The 10,722-nt window shown below is 63.7% G+C and overlaps 2 non-coding genes across 2 annotated transcripts; both read right to left on the bottom strand.

The window, feature by feature from the left end:
* Window positions 1-2,316: 2,316 nt before the first annotated feature.
* On the bottom strand, window positions 2,317-2,435 carry LOC131863168 (5S ribosomal RNA). The gene has a single exon (XR_009362103.1). It is a non-coding gene; the product is annotated as a 5S ribosomal RNA (ribosomal RNA).
* Window positions 2,436-10,239: 7,804 nt separating this feature from the next.
* On the bottom strand, window positions 10,240-10,358 carry LOC131863179 (5S ribosomal RNA). Its single transcript, XR_009362114.1, has one exon. It is a non-coding gene; the product is annotated as a 5S ribosomal RNA (ribosomal RNA).
* Window positions 10,359-10,722: the final 364 nt, after the last annotated feature.

A 10,722-nucleotide genomic window follows, 5' to 3' on the forward strand; every position in this document is an offset into this window, starting at 1 on the left:
ATTGCCCGGGCGCGCACCTTCGCCAGGGTGGGCACCTTGGTGCGCACACCTTGGCTGGGCTGCGCACCAGGGCGGGCTCAAGATGGCACCAGCATTCCCTTTTTCTCACTATCTTTCAAAACGGAAATTTTAAAATCTCGTTTTTTTTTTGCCTTTTATGGAAATTAGTGAAGGCATCGCATCAAAGGTGCGCACCTCGCTGCCCACCTTGGTGTGCTCCGAGGTGCCCACCACGGTGCGCAACGCCGGTGCGAACCCGGGAGCGCCCCGATGTGTGCTCCAAGGTGCGGCGTGCACGAAGTCGGACCCCGGTTTGCCCCGGGTGCGCACCTCGCGTGCACCTTGGTGCGCACACCTTGGCTGGGTTGCGCGGCCTGGTGGGCACCATGGTGCGCACCAAGGAGCGCTCCGAAGTGTGCTCCAAGGTGCGGCGTGCACGAAGTCGGAGCCCGGTTTGCCCCGGGTACGCACCTCGCGTGCACCTTCGCCGGGGTGGGCACCTCGGCTGGGTTGCGCGCCCTGGTGCGCACCAAGGAGCGCTCCGAAGTGTGCTCCAAGGTGCGGCGTGCACGAAGTCGGAGCCCGGTTTGCCCCGGGTGCGCACCTTCGCCGCGGTGCGCACCATGGCGTGCACGAAGTCGGAGCCCGGTTTGCCCCGGGTGCGCACCTCGCGTGCACCTTCGGCGGGGTTGCGCGCCCTGGTGGGCACCATGGTGCGCACCAAGGAGCGCTCCGAAGTGTGCTCCAAGGTGCGGCGTGCACGAAGTCGGAGCCCGGTTTGCCCCGGGTGCGCACCTCGCGTGCACCTTCGGCGGGGTTGCGCGCCCTGGTGGGCACCATGGTGCGCACCAAGGAGCGCTCCGAAGTGTGCTCCAAGGTGCGGCGTGCACGAAGTCGGAGCCCGGTTTGCCCCGGGTGCGCACCTCGCGTGCACCTTCGCCGCGGTGGGCACCATGGCGTGCACGAAGTCGGAGCCCGGTTTGCCCCGGGTGCGCACCTCGCGTGCACCTTCGCCGGGGTGGGCACCTCGGCTGGGTTGCGCGCCCTGGTGCGCACCAAGGAGCGCTCCGAAGTGTGCTCCAAGGTGCGGCGTGCACGAAGTCGGAGCCCGGTTTGCCCCGGGTGCGCACCTCGCGTGCACCTTCGCCAGGGTGGGCACCTCGGTGTGCTCCGAGGTGCGAACCCGAGAGCGCTCCGAGGTGCCCACGAAGTCGAAAGTCGGGTTAATTGCATTGTTTTCCCCGGGTGCGCTCCGAGGTGCGCAACATCGGCGCGCACCAAGGAGGGCTCCGAAGTGTGCTCCAAGGTGCGCACGATGGCGTGCACCTCTGGTGCGCACGATTCGGAGCTCGGTTTGACCGGGGTGCGCACACCTTGGCTGGGTTGCGCACCTTTTGTGCGCTCCAAGGTGCGCACGAAGTCGGAGCTCGGTTTGCCCCGGGTGCGCACCTTCGCCAGGGTGCGCACCTTGATGCGCACGCCTTGGCTGGGCTGCGCACCTTGGTGGGCGCCATGGTGCGCACCTTTCGTGCGCTCCAAGGTGCGCACGAAGTCGGAGCTCGGTTTGCCCCGGGTGCGCACCTTGGTGGGCGCCATGGTGCACTCCGAGGTGCCCAAGATTGGTGCGCACCAAGGAGCGCTCCGAAGTGCGCTCCAAGGTGCGCGCGAAGTCGAAAGTTGGGTTAATTGTCCGGTTTGCCTCGGGTGCGCACCTTGCGTGCACCTTCGCCAGGGTGGGCGCCTTGGTGCGCACACCTTGGCTGGGCTGCGCACACCTTGGCACCCGCGTTTCCTTCATTTTAAATTTTTTTTTTTTACAATCTCTCAAGTGGGAAATTCTATAATCTCAACTTTTTTTGCCTTTTCAGGAAACTTTTGAATGGAGCGCATCATTGGTGCGCTCCGAAGTGTGCTCCAAAGCTCTCTCCAGCTGCGTGCACCTGCCCCGGCCGCGCACCCGGCCCCGCCCAGCTTCGCTCACCTGTCCCGGGCGTCTGGTGCGGAACCTTAGAGTAAGAAACATCACCGTGCACCTTGGCCAACGTGCGCGACTCGACCGAGCGCGCACTGGCCGAGGTGCACACCGATTTCACCTGGGTGCGCGCGCAGCACCTCGGGCGCACCGGGGTGCGCGCACAACGCCCGGGTTGCACCGTGGCCTGTGTGCTCGGGGCGCCTCGGGTGCGCGCTCGGTGTCGCCCCCGCGCGCGCGGTAGTGCGGGCAGCGCACCCCGGCCCGGCCCGGCCCCGACGAGAACGCAAACGGGCAAAAGGTTTATTCAAATAGCATTGCGACGCCCGGCGAAAAACTAAAAAAGGGTGCAACACCGGGACTTCCCGGGAGGTCACCCATCCCAGTACTACTCCGGCCCAAGCGCGCTTAACTGCGGAGTTCTGATGGGATCCGGTGCACTAACGCTGGTATGATCGCACCCGTTATGAGCTTGTCGCAGTGTGTACTTAGCAAACCGCGACCCACGTGCGAATCCACCCCGGCCACCCACCCCCGTCGAGGTGCACACCCTCCCTCGCGAAGTGCGCCCCGTTCGCCAAGTGTGAGCCCTGCCCGGGTGCGCGCACCTTGCTAGGGCGTCGGGTGTGCACCCGGCCCGGCCTACGTGCGTGCACCTGGAGGGGGCGTCGTGTGCGTGCAGTGTCCCGTCTGCAACGCGGTGCCCACACACCACCTCGGGCGCAACGACCTGCGCTCACATGTGGGCCGAGTGCACCTTGGTGCATGTTCGGGGCGCCTCGGGTGCACGCTCGATCTTGCCCCGGTGCACCAAGGCGCTCGGTTTGCCCCGGGTGCGCACTTGGTGCAAGGTGGGCACCCAAAATAGGGATCAAGCACCAAAACACAAGTTTCGGGATGCAAAATGGGACCCAAGGACCACAAATGCGTTCCAAGACCCATGATGGGTCCACGAGAACAAAAATGTGTTCCGAGACTTAATAAACAAATATTGGGTTTTAGGAGAAGAAACATGCTCTGATGCCCAAAACGAGAATCGACCCCGAAAAGGCCACAGGCCAAAAGTGGGATGCGAGACAAAAAAAAATGGGACCCGAGGACCAAAATTGGGTTCCCAGGTCGAAGACAGGGCAACCGGACAAGAAACGACCTCTAAGGCTCGAAATGAGTCCCGGCGACTAAAACTTGACAAGAAGCACCCATCAGGCACCCAACTCGACACCCATGGGATGCCGACCCACCCGGGCTTCCACCTAGCACACCTTGGCACCCACCCACCCTCGCACCCAACCTCGCACCCAACTTAGCACCTTTGAACCCACATTGGCACTCACCCTGACCCTGGCACCTTGGAACCCACATTGGCACTCACCTTGACCCTGGCACCCACCTTTGCACTCACCTTGGGACCCACCCTGGCTCCCACCTCGGCACCCACCCAGACACCCACCTTGGTTCCTTGGCACCCACCTTGGATCCTTGGCACCCACCCCGACACCCACCTTGGCACGCAACTTGGCTACTTGCCACCCATCTTGGCTCCTTGACGCCCACCCCGACAACCACCCCGTGACCTACCCTGGCTAGGGTTGGTGCACACCCACCCTGGTGCCCACCTTGGCACCCACCCTATGACCCACCTTGGCACGCACCTTAGTACCCACCCCGTTACCCACCCTAGGACCCACCCCGTGACCCACCTTGGCCAGGGTGGGTGCCTTGGTGCGCACAACTTGCCTGGGCTGCACACCAGGGCGGGCTCAAGATGGCACCCGCGTTCCGTTTTTTTCACTATCTTTCAAAACGGAAATTTTAAAATCTCATTTTTTTCTTTTTTTTGCCTTTTCTGGAAATTAGTGAAGGCAGCGCATCAAAGGTGCGCAATGCTGGTGCGAACCCGGGAGCGCTCCGATGTGTGCTCCAAGGTGCGGCGTGCACGAAGTCCGAGCCCGGTTTGCCCCGGGTGCGCACCTCGCGTGCACCTTCGCCGGGGTGAGCACCTTGGCTGGGTTGCGCGCCCTGGTGCGTACCAAGGAGCGCTCTGAAGTGTGCTCCAAGGTGCGGCGTGCACGAAGTCGGAGCCCGGTTTGCCCCGGGTGTGCACCTCGGGTGCGCACCTCGCGTGCACCTTCGCTGCGGTGGGCACCTTGGCTGGGTTGCGCGCCTTGGTGGGCACCATGCAGTGCACGAAGTCGGAGCCCGGTTTGCCCCGGGCGCGCACCTCCGCCAGGGTGGGCACCTTGGTGCGCACAACTTGCCTGGGCTGCGCACCAGGAAGGGCTCAAGATGGCACCCGCGTTCCGTTTTTTTCACTATCTTTCAGAACGGAAATTTTAAAATATCGTTTTTTTTTGCCTTTTCTGGAAATTAGTGAAGGCAGCGCATCAAAGGTGCGCAACGCTGGTGCGAACCTGGGAGCGCTCCGATGTGTGCTCCAAGGTGCGGCGTGCACAAAGTCGGAGCCCGGTTTGCCCCGGGTGCGCCCTGGTGGGCACCATGGTGCGCACCAAGGAGCGCTCCGAAGTGTGCTCCAAGGTGCGGCCTGCACGAAGTCGGAGCCCGGTTTGCCCCGGGTGTGCACCTCGGGTGGGCACCTTGGTGCGCATGCCTTGCCTGGGCTGCGCACCAGGGCGGGCTCAAGATGGCACCCGCGTTCCTTTTTTTTCACTATCTTTCAAAACGGAAATTTTAAAATCTCATTTTTTTTTGCCTTTTTCTGGAAATTAGTGAAGGCAGCGCATCAAAGGTGCGCACCTCGCTGCCCACCACGGTGCGCAACGCCGGTGGGCACCCGGGAGTGCTTCGAAGTGTGCTCCAAGGTGTTGCGTGCACGTTGTCGGAGCCCGGTTTGCCCCGGGTGCGCACCTCGCGTGCACCTTCGTCGGGGTGGGCACCTTGGCTTGGTTTGCCCCGGCTGCGCTCCGAAGCGGGGTTATTGGAGCGCCGCCTCTTTTTTTGTCGGAGCGTTTGGTGGGGTTTCTCGCATTGGCTCTTCCGAGGCCCGGTTGCCACCCTGGCGCGCACGAAGTCGGAAGTAGGGTTAATTGCCCGGGTGCGCACCTTTGCCAGGGTGGCACCTTACCTGGGCTGCGCACCAGGGCGGGCTCAAGATGGCACGCGCGTTCCGTTTTTTTCACTATCTTTCAAAACGGAAATTTTAAAATCTCCTTTTTTTTTTGCCTTTTCTGGAAATTAGTGAAGGCAGCGCATCAAAGGTGCGCACCTCGCTGCCCACCTTGGTGTGCTCTGAGGTGCGCACCCGGGAGCGCTACGAAGTGTGCTCCAAGGTGCGGCGTGCACGTTGTCGGAGCCCGGTTTGCCCCGGGTGCGCACCTCGCCTGCACCTTGGCCGGGGTGGGCACCTTGGCTGGGTTTGCCCAGGGTGCGCTCCGAAGCGGGGTTACTGGAGCGCCCCCTCTTTTTTTGTCAGAGAGTTTGGTGGGGTTTCTCGCATTGGCTCTTCCCAGGCCCGGTTGTTGGGTGCGCTCCCACCCTGGCGCGCGCGAAGTTGGAAGTTGGGTTAATTGCCCGGGCGCGCACCTTCGCCAGGGTGGGCACCTTGGTGCGCAAACCTTGGCTGGGCTGCGCACCAGGGCGGGCTCAAGATGGCACCAGCATTCCCTTTTTCTCACTATCTTTCAAAACGGAAATTTTAAAATCTCGTTTTTTTTTTGCCTTTTATGGAAATTAGTGAAGGCATCGCATCAAAGGTGCGCACCTCGCTGCCCACCTTGGTGTGCTCCGAGGTGCCCACCACGGTGCGCAACGCCGGTGCGAACCCGGGAGCGCCCCGATGTGTGCTCCAAGGTGCGGCATGCACGAAGTCGGACCCCGGTTTGCCCCGGGTGCGCACCTCGCGTGCACCTTGGTGCGCACACCTTGGCTGGGTTGCGCGGCCTGGTGGGCACCATGGTGCGCACCAAGGAGCGCTCCGAAGTGTGCTCCAAGGTGCGGCGTGCACGAAGTCGGAGCCCGGTTTGCCCCGGGTGCGCACCTTCGCCGCGGTGGGCACCATGGCGTGCACGAAGTCGGAGCCCGGTTTGCCCCGGGTGCGCACCTCGCGTGCACCTTCGCCGGGGTGGGCACCTCGGCTGGGTTGCGCGCCCTGGTGCGCACCAAGGAGCGCTCTGAAGTGTGCTCCAAGGTGCGGCGTGCACGAAGTCGGAGCCCGGTTTGCCCCGGGTGTGCACCTCGCGTGCACCTTCGCTGCGGTGGGCACCTTGGCTGGGTTGCGCGCCTTGGTGGGCACCATGCAGTGCACGAAGTCGGAGCCCGGTTTGCCCCGGGCGCGCACCTCCGCCAGGGTGGGCACCTTGGTGCGCACAACTTGCCTGGGCTGCGCACCAGGAAGGGCTCAAGATGGCACCCGCGTTCCGTTTTTTTCACTATCTTTCAGAACGGAAATTTTAAAATATCGTTTTTTTTTGCCTTTTCTGGAAATTAGTGAAGGCAGCGCATCAAAGGTGCGCAACGCTGGTGCGAACCTGGGAGCGCTCCGATGTGTGCTCCAAGGTGCGGCGTGCACGAAGTCGGACCCCGGTTTGCCCCGGGTGCGCACCTCGCGTGCACCTTGGTGCGCACACCTTGGCTGGGTTGCGCGCCCTGGTGGGCACCATGGTGCGCACCAAGGAGCGCTCCGAAGTGTGCTCCAAGGTGCGGCGTGCACGAAGTCGGAGCCCGGTTTGCCCCGGGTGCGCACCTCGCGTGCACCTTCGCCGCGGTGGGCACCATGGCGTGCACGAAGTCGGAGCCCGGTTTGCCCCGGGTGCGCACCTCGCGTGCACCTTCGCCGGGGTGGGCACCTTGGTGTGCAGACCTTGGCTGGGTTGCGCGCCCTGGTGGGCACCATGGTGCGCACCAAGGAGCGCTCCGAAGTGTGCTCCAAGGTGCGGCCTGCACGAAGTCGGAGCCCGGTTTGCCCCGGGTGTGCACCTCGGGTGGGCACCTTGGTGCGCATGCCTTGCCTGGGCTGCGCACCAGGGCGGGCTCAAGATGGCACCCGCGTTCCTTTTTTTTCACTATCTTTCAAAACGGAAATTTTAAAATCTCATTTTTTTTTGCCTTTTTCTGGAAATTAGTGAAGGCAGCGCATCAAAGGTGCGCACCTCGCTGCCCACCACGGTGCGCAACGCCGGTGGGCACCCGGGAGTGCTTCGAAGTGTGCTCCAAGGTGCTGCGTGCACGTTGTCGGAGCCCGGTTTGCCCCGGGTGCGCACCTCGCGTGCACCTTCGTCGGGGTGGGCACCTTGGCTGGGTTTGCCCCGGCTGCGCTCCGAAGCGGGGTTATTGGAGCGCCGCCTCTTTTTTTGTCGGAGCGTTTGGTGGGGTTTCTCGCATTGGCTCTTCCGAGGCCCGGTTGCCACCCTGGCGCGCACGAAGTCGGAAGTAGGGTTAATTGCCCGGGTGCGCACCTTTGCCAGGGTGGGCACCTTACCTGGGCTGCGCACCAGGGCGGGCTCAAGATGGCACGCGCGTTCCGTTTTTTTCACTATCTTTCAAAACGGAAATTTTAAAATCTCCTTTTTTTTTTGCCTTTTCTGGAAATTAGTGAAGGCAGCGCATCAAAGGTGCGCACCTCGCTGCCCACCTTGGTGTGCTCTGAGGTGCGCACCCGGGAGCGCTACGAAGTGTGCTCCAAGGTGCGGCGTGCACGTTGTCGGAGCCCGGTTTGCCCCGGGTGCGCACCTCGCCTGCACCTTGGCCGGGGTGGGCACCTTGGCTGGGTTTGCCCAGGGTGCGCTCCGAAGCGGGGTTACTGGAGCGCCCCCTCTTTTTTTGTCAGAGCGTTTGGTGGGGTTTCTCGCATTGGCTCTTCCCAGGCCCGGTTGTTGGGTGCGCTCCCACCCTGGCGCGCGCGAAGTTGGAAGTTGGGTTAATTGCCCGGGCGCGCACCTTCGCCAGGGTGGGCACCTTGGTGCGCACACCTTGGCTGGGCTGCGCACCAGGGCGGGCTCAAGATGGCACCAGCATTCCCTTTTTCTCACTATCTTTCAAAACGGAAATTTTAAAATCTCGTTTTTTTTTTGCCTTTTATGGAAATTAGTGAAGGCATCGCATCAAAGGTGCGCACCTCGCTGCCCACCTTGGTGTGCTCCGAGGTGCCCACCACGGTGCGCAACGCCGGTGCGAACCCGGGAGCGCCCCGATGTGTGCTCCAAGGTGCGGCGTGCACGAAGTCGGACCCCGGTTTGCCCCGGGTGCGCACCTCGCGTGCACCTTGGTGCGCACACCTTGGCTGGGTTGCGCGGCCTGGTGGGCACCATGGTGCGCACCAAGGAGCGCTCCGAAGTGTGCTCCAAGGTGCGGCGTGCACGAAGTCGGAGCCCGGTTTGCCCCGGGTACGCACCTCGCGTGCACCTTCGCCGGGGTGGGCACCTCGGCTGGGTTGCGCGCCCTGGTGCGCACCAAGGAGCGCTCCGAAGTGTGCTCCAAGGTGCGGCGTGCACGAAGTCGGAGCCCGGTTTGCCCCGGGTGCGCACCTTCGCCGCGGTGCGCACCATGGCGTGCACGAAGTCGGAGCCCGGTTTGCCCCGGGTGCGCACCTCGCGTGCACCTTCGGCGGGGTTGCGCGCCCTGGTGGGCACCATGGTGCGCACCAAGGAGCGCTCCGAAGTGTGCTCCAAGGTGCGGCGTGCACGAAGTCGGAGCCCGGTTTGCCCCGGGTGCGCACCTCGCGTGCACCTTCGGCGGGGTTGCGCGCCCTGGTGGGCACCATGGTGCGCACCAAGGAGCGCTCCGAAGTGTGCTCCAAGGTGCGGCGTGCACGAAGTCGGAGCCCGGTTTGCCCCGGGTGCGCACCTCGCGTGCACCTTCGCCGCGGTGGGCACCATGGCGTGCACGAAGTCGGAGCCCGGTTTGCCCCGGGTGCGCACCTCGCGTGCACCTTCGCCGGGGTGGGCACCTCGGCTGGGTTGCGCGCCCTGGTGCGCACCAAGGAGCGCTCCGAAGTGTGCTCCAAGGTGCGGCGTGCACGAAGTCGGAGCCCGGTTTGCCCCGGGTGCGCACCTCGCGTGCACCTTCGCCAGGGTGGGCACCTCGGTGCGCACACCTTCTCAATGTTTTCTTGCCTTTTCTGGAAATTGGTGAAGGCAGCGCATCAAAGGTGCGCACCTCGGTGTGCTCCGAGGTGCGAACCCGAGAGCGCTCCGAGGTGCCCACGAAGTCGAAAGTCGGGTTAATTGCATTGTTTTCCCCGGGTGCGCTCCGAGGTGCGCAACATCGGCGCGCACCAAGGAGGGCTCCGAAGTGTGCTCCAAGGTGCGCACGATGGCGTGCACCTCTGGTGCGCACGATTCGGAGCTCGGTTTGACCGGGGTGCGCACACCTTGGCTGGGTTGCGCACCTTTTGTGCGCTCCAAGGTGCGCACGAAGTCGGAGCTCGGTTTGCCCCGGGTGCGCACCTTCGCCAGGGTGCGCACCTTGATGCGCACGCCTTGGCTGGGCTGCGCACCTTGGTGGGCGCCATGGTGCGCACCTTTCGTGCGCTCCAAGGTGCGCACGAAGTCGGAGCTCGGTTTGCCCCGGGTGCGCACCTTGGTGGGCGCCATGGTGCACTCCGAGGTGCCCAAGATTGGTGCGCACCAAGGAGCGCTCCGAAGTGCGCTCCAAGGTGCGCGCGAAGTCGAAAGTTGGGTTAATTGTCCGGTTTGCCTCGGGTGCGCACCTTGCGTGCACCTTCGCCAGGGTGGGCGCCTTGGTGCGCACACCTTGGCTGGGCTGCGCACACCTTGGCACCCGCGTTTCCTTCATTTTAAATTTTTTTTTTTTACAATCTCTCAAGTGGGAAATTCTATAATCTCAACTTTTTTTGCCTTTTCAGGAAACTTTTGAATGGAGCGCATCATTGGTGCGCTCCGAAGTGTGCTCCAAAGCTCTCTCCAGCTGCGTGCACCTGCCCCGGCCGCGCACCCGGCCCCGCCCAGCTTCGCTCACCTGTCCCGGGCGTCTGGTGCGGAACCTTAGAGTAAGAAACATCACCGTGCACCTTGGCCAACGTGCGCGACTCGACCGAGCGCGCACTGGCCGAGGTGCACACCGATTTCACCTGGGTGCGCGCGCAGCACCTCGGGCGCACCGGGGTGCGCGCACAACGCCCGGGTTGCACCGTGGCCTGTGTGCTCGGGGCGCCTCGGGTGCGCGCTCGGTGTCGCCCCCGCGCGCGCGGTAGTGCGGGCAGCGCACCCCGGCCCGGCCCGGCCCCGACGAGAACGCAAACGGGCAAAAGGTTTATTCAAATAGCATTGCGACGCCCGGCGAAAAACTAAAAAAGGGTGCAACACCGGGACTTCCCGGGAGGTCACCCATCCCAGTACTACTCCGGCCCAAGCGCGCTTAACTGCGGAGTTCTGATGGGATCCGGTGCACTAACGCTGGTATGATCGCACCCGTTATGAGCTTGTCGCAGTGTGTACTTAGCAAACCGCGACCCACGTGCGAATCCACCCCGGCCACCCACCCCCGTCGAGGTGCACACCCTCCCTCGCGAAGTGCGCCCCGTTCGCCAAGTGTGAGCCCTGCCCGGGTGCGCGCACCTTGCTAGGGCGTCGGGTGTGCACCCGGCCCGGCCTACGTGCGTGCACCTGGAGGGGGCGTCGTGTGCGTGCAGTGTCCCGTCTGCAACGCGGTGCCCACACACCACCTCGGGCGCAACGACCTGCGCTCACATGTGGGCCGAGTGCACCTTGGTGCATGTTCGGGGCGCCTCGGGTGCACGCTCGATCTTGCCCCGGTGCACCAAGGCGCTCGGTTTG

This window comes from Cryptomeria japonica, unplaced genomic scaffold, assembly GCF_030272615.1.
Source record: "Cryptomeria japonica unplaced genomic scaffold, Sugi_1.0 HiC_scaffold_56, whole genome shotgun sequence".
Taxonomy (NCBI): domain Eukaryota; kingdom Viridiplantae; phylum Streptophyta; class Pinopsida; order Cupressales; family Cupressaceae; genus Cryptomeria; species Cryptomeria japonica.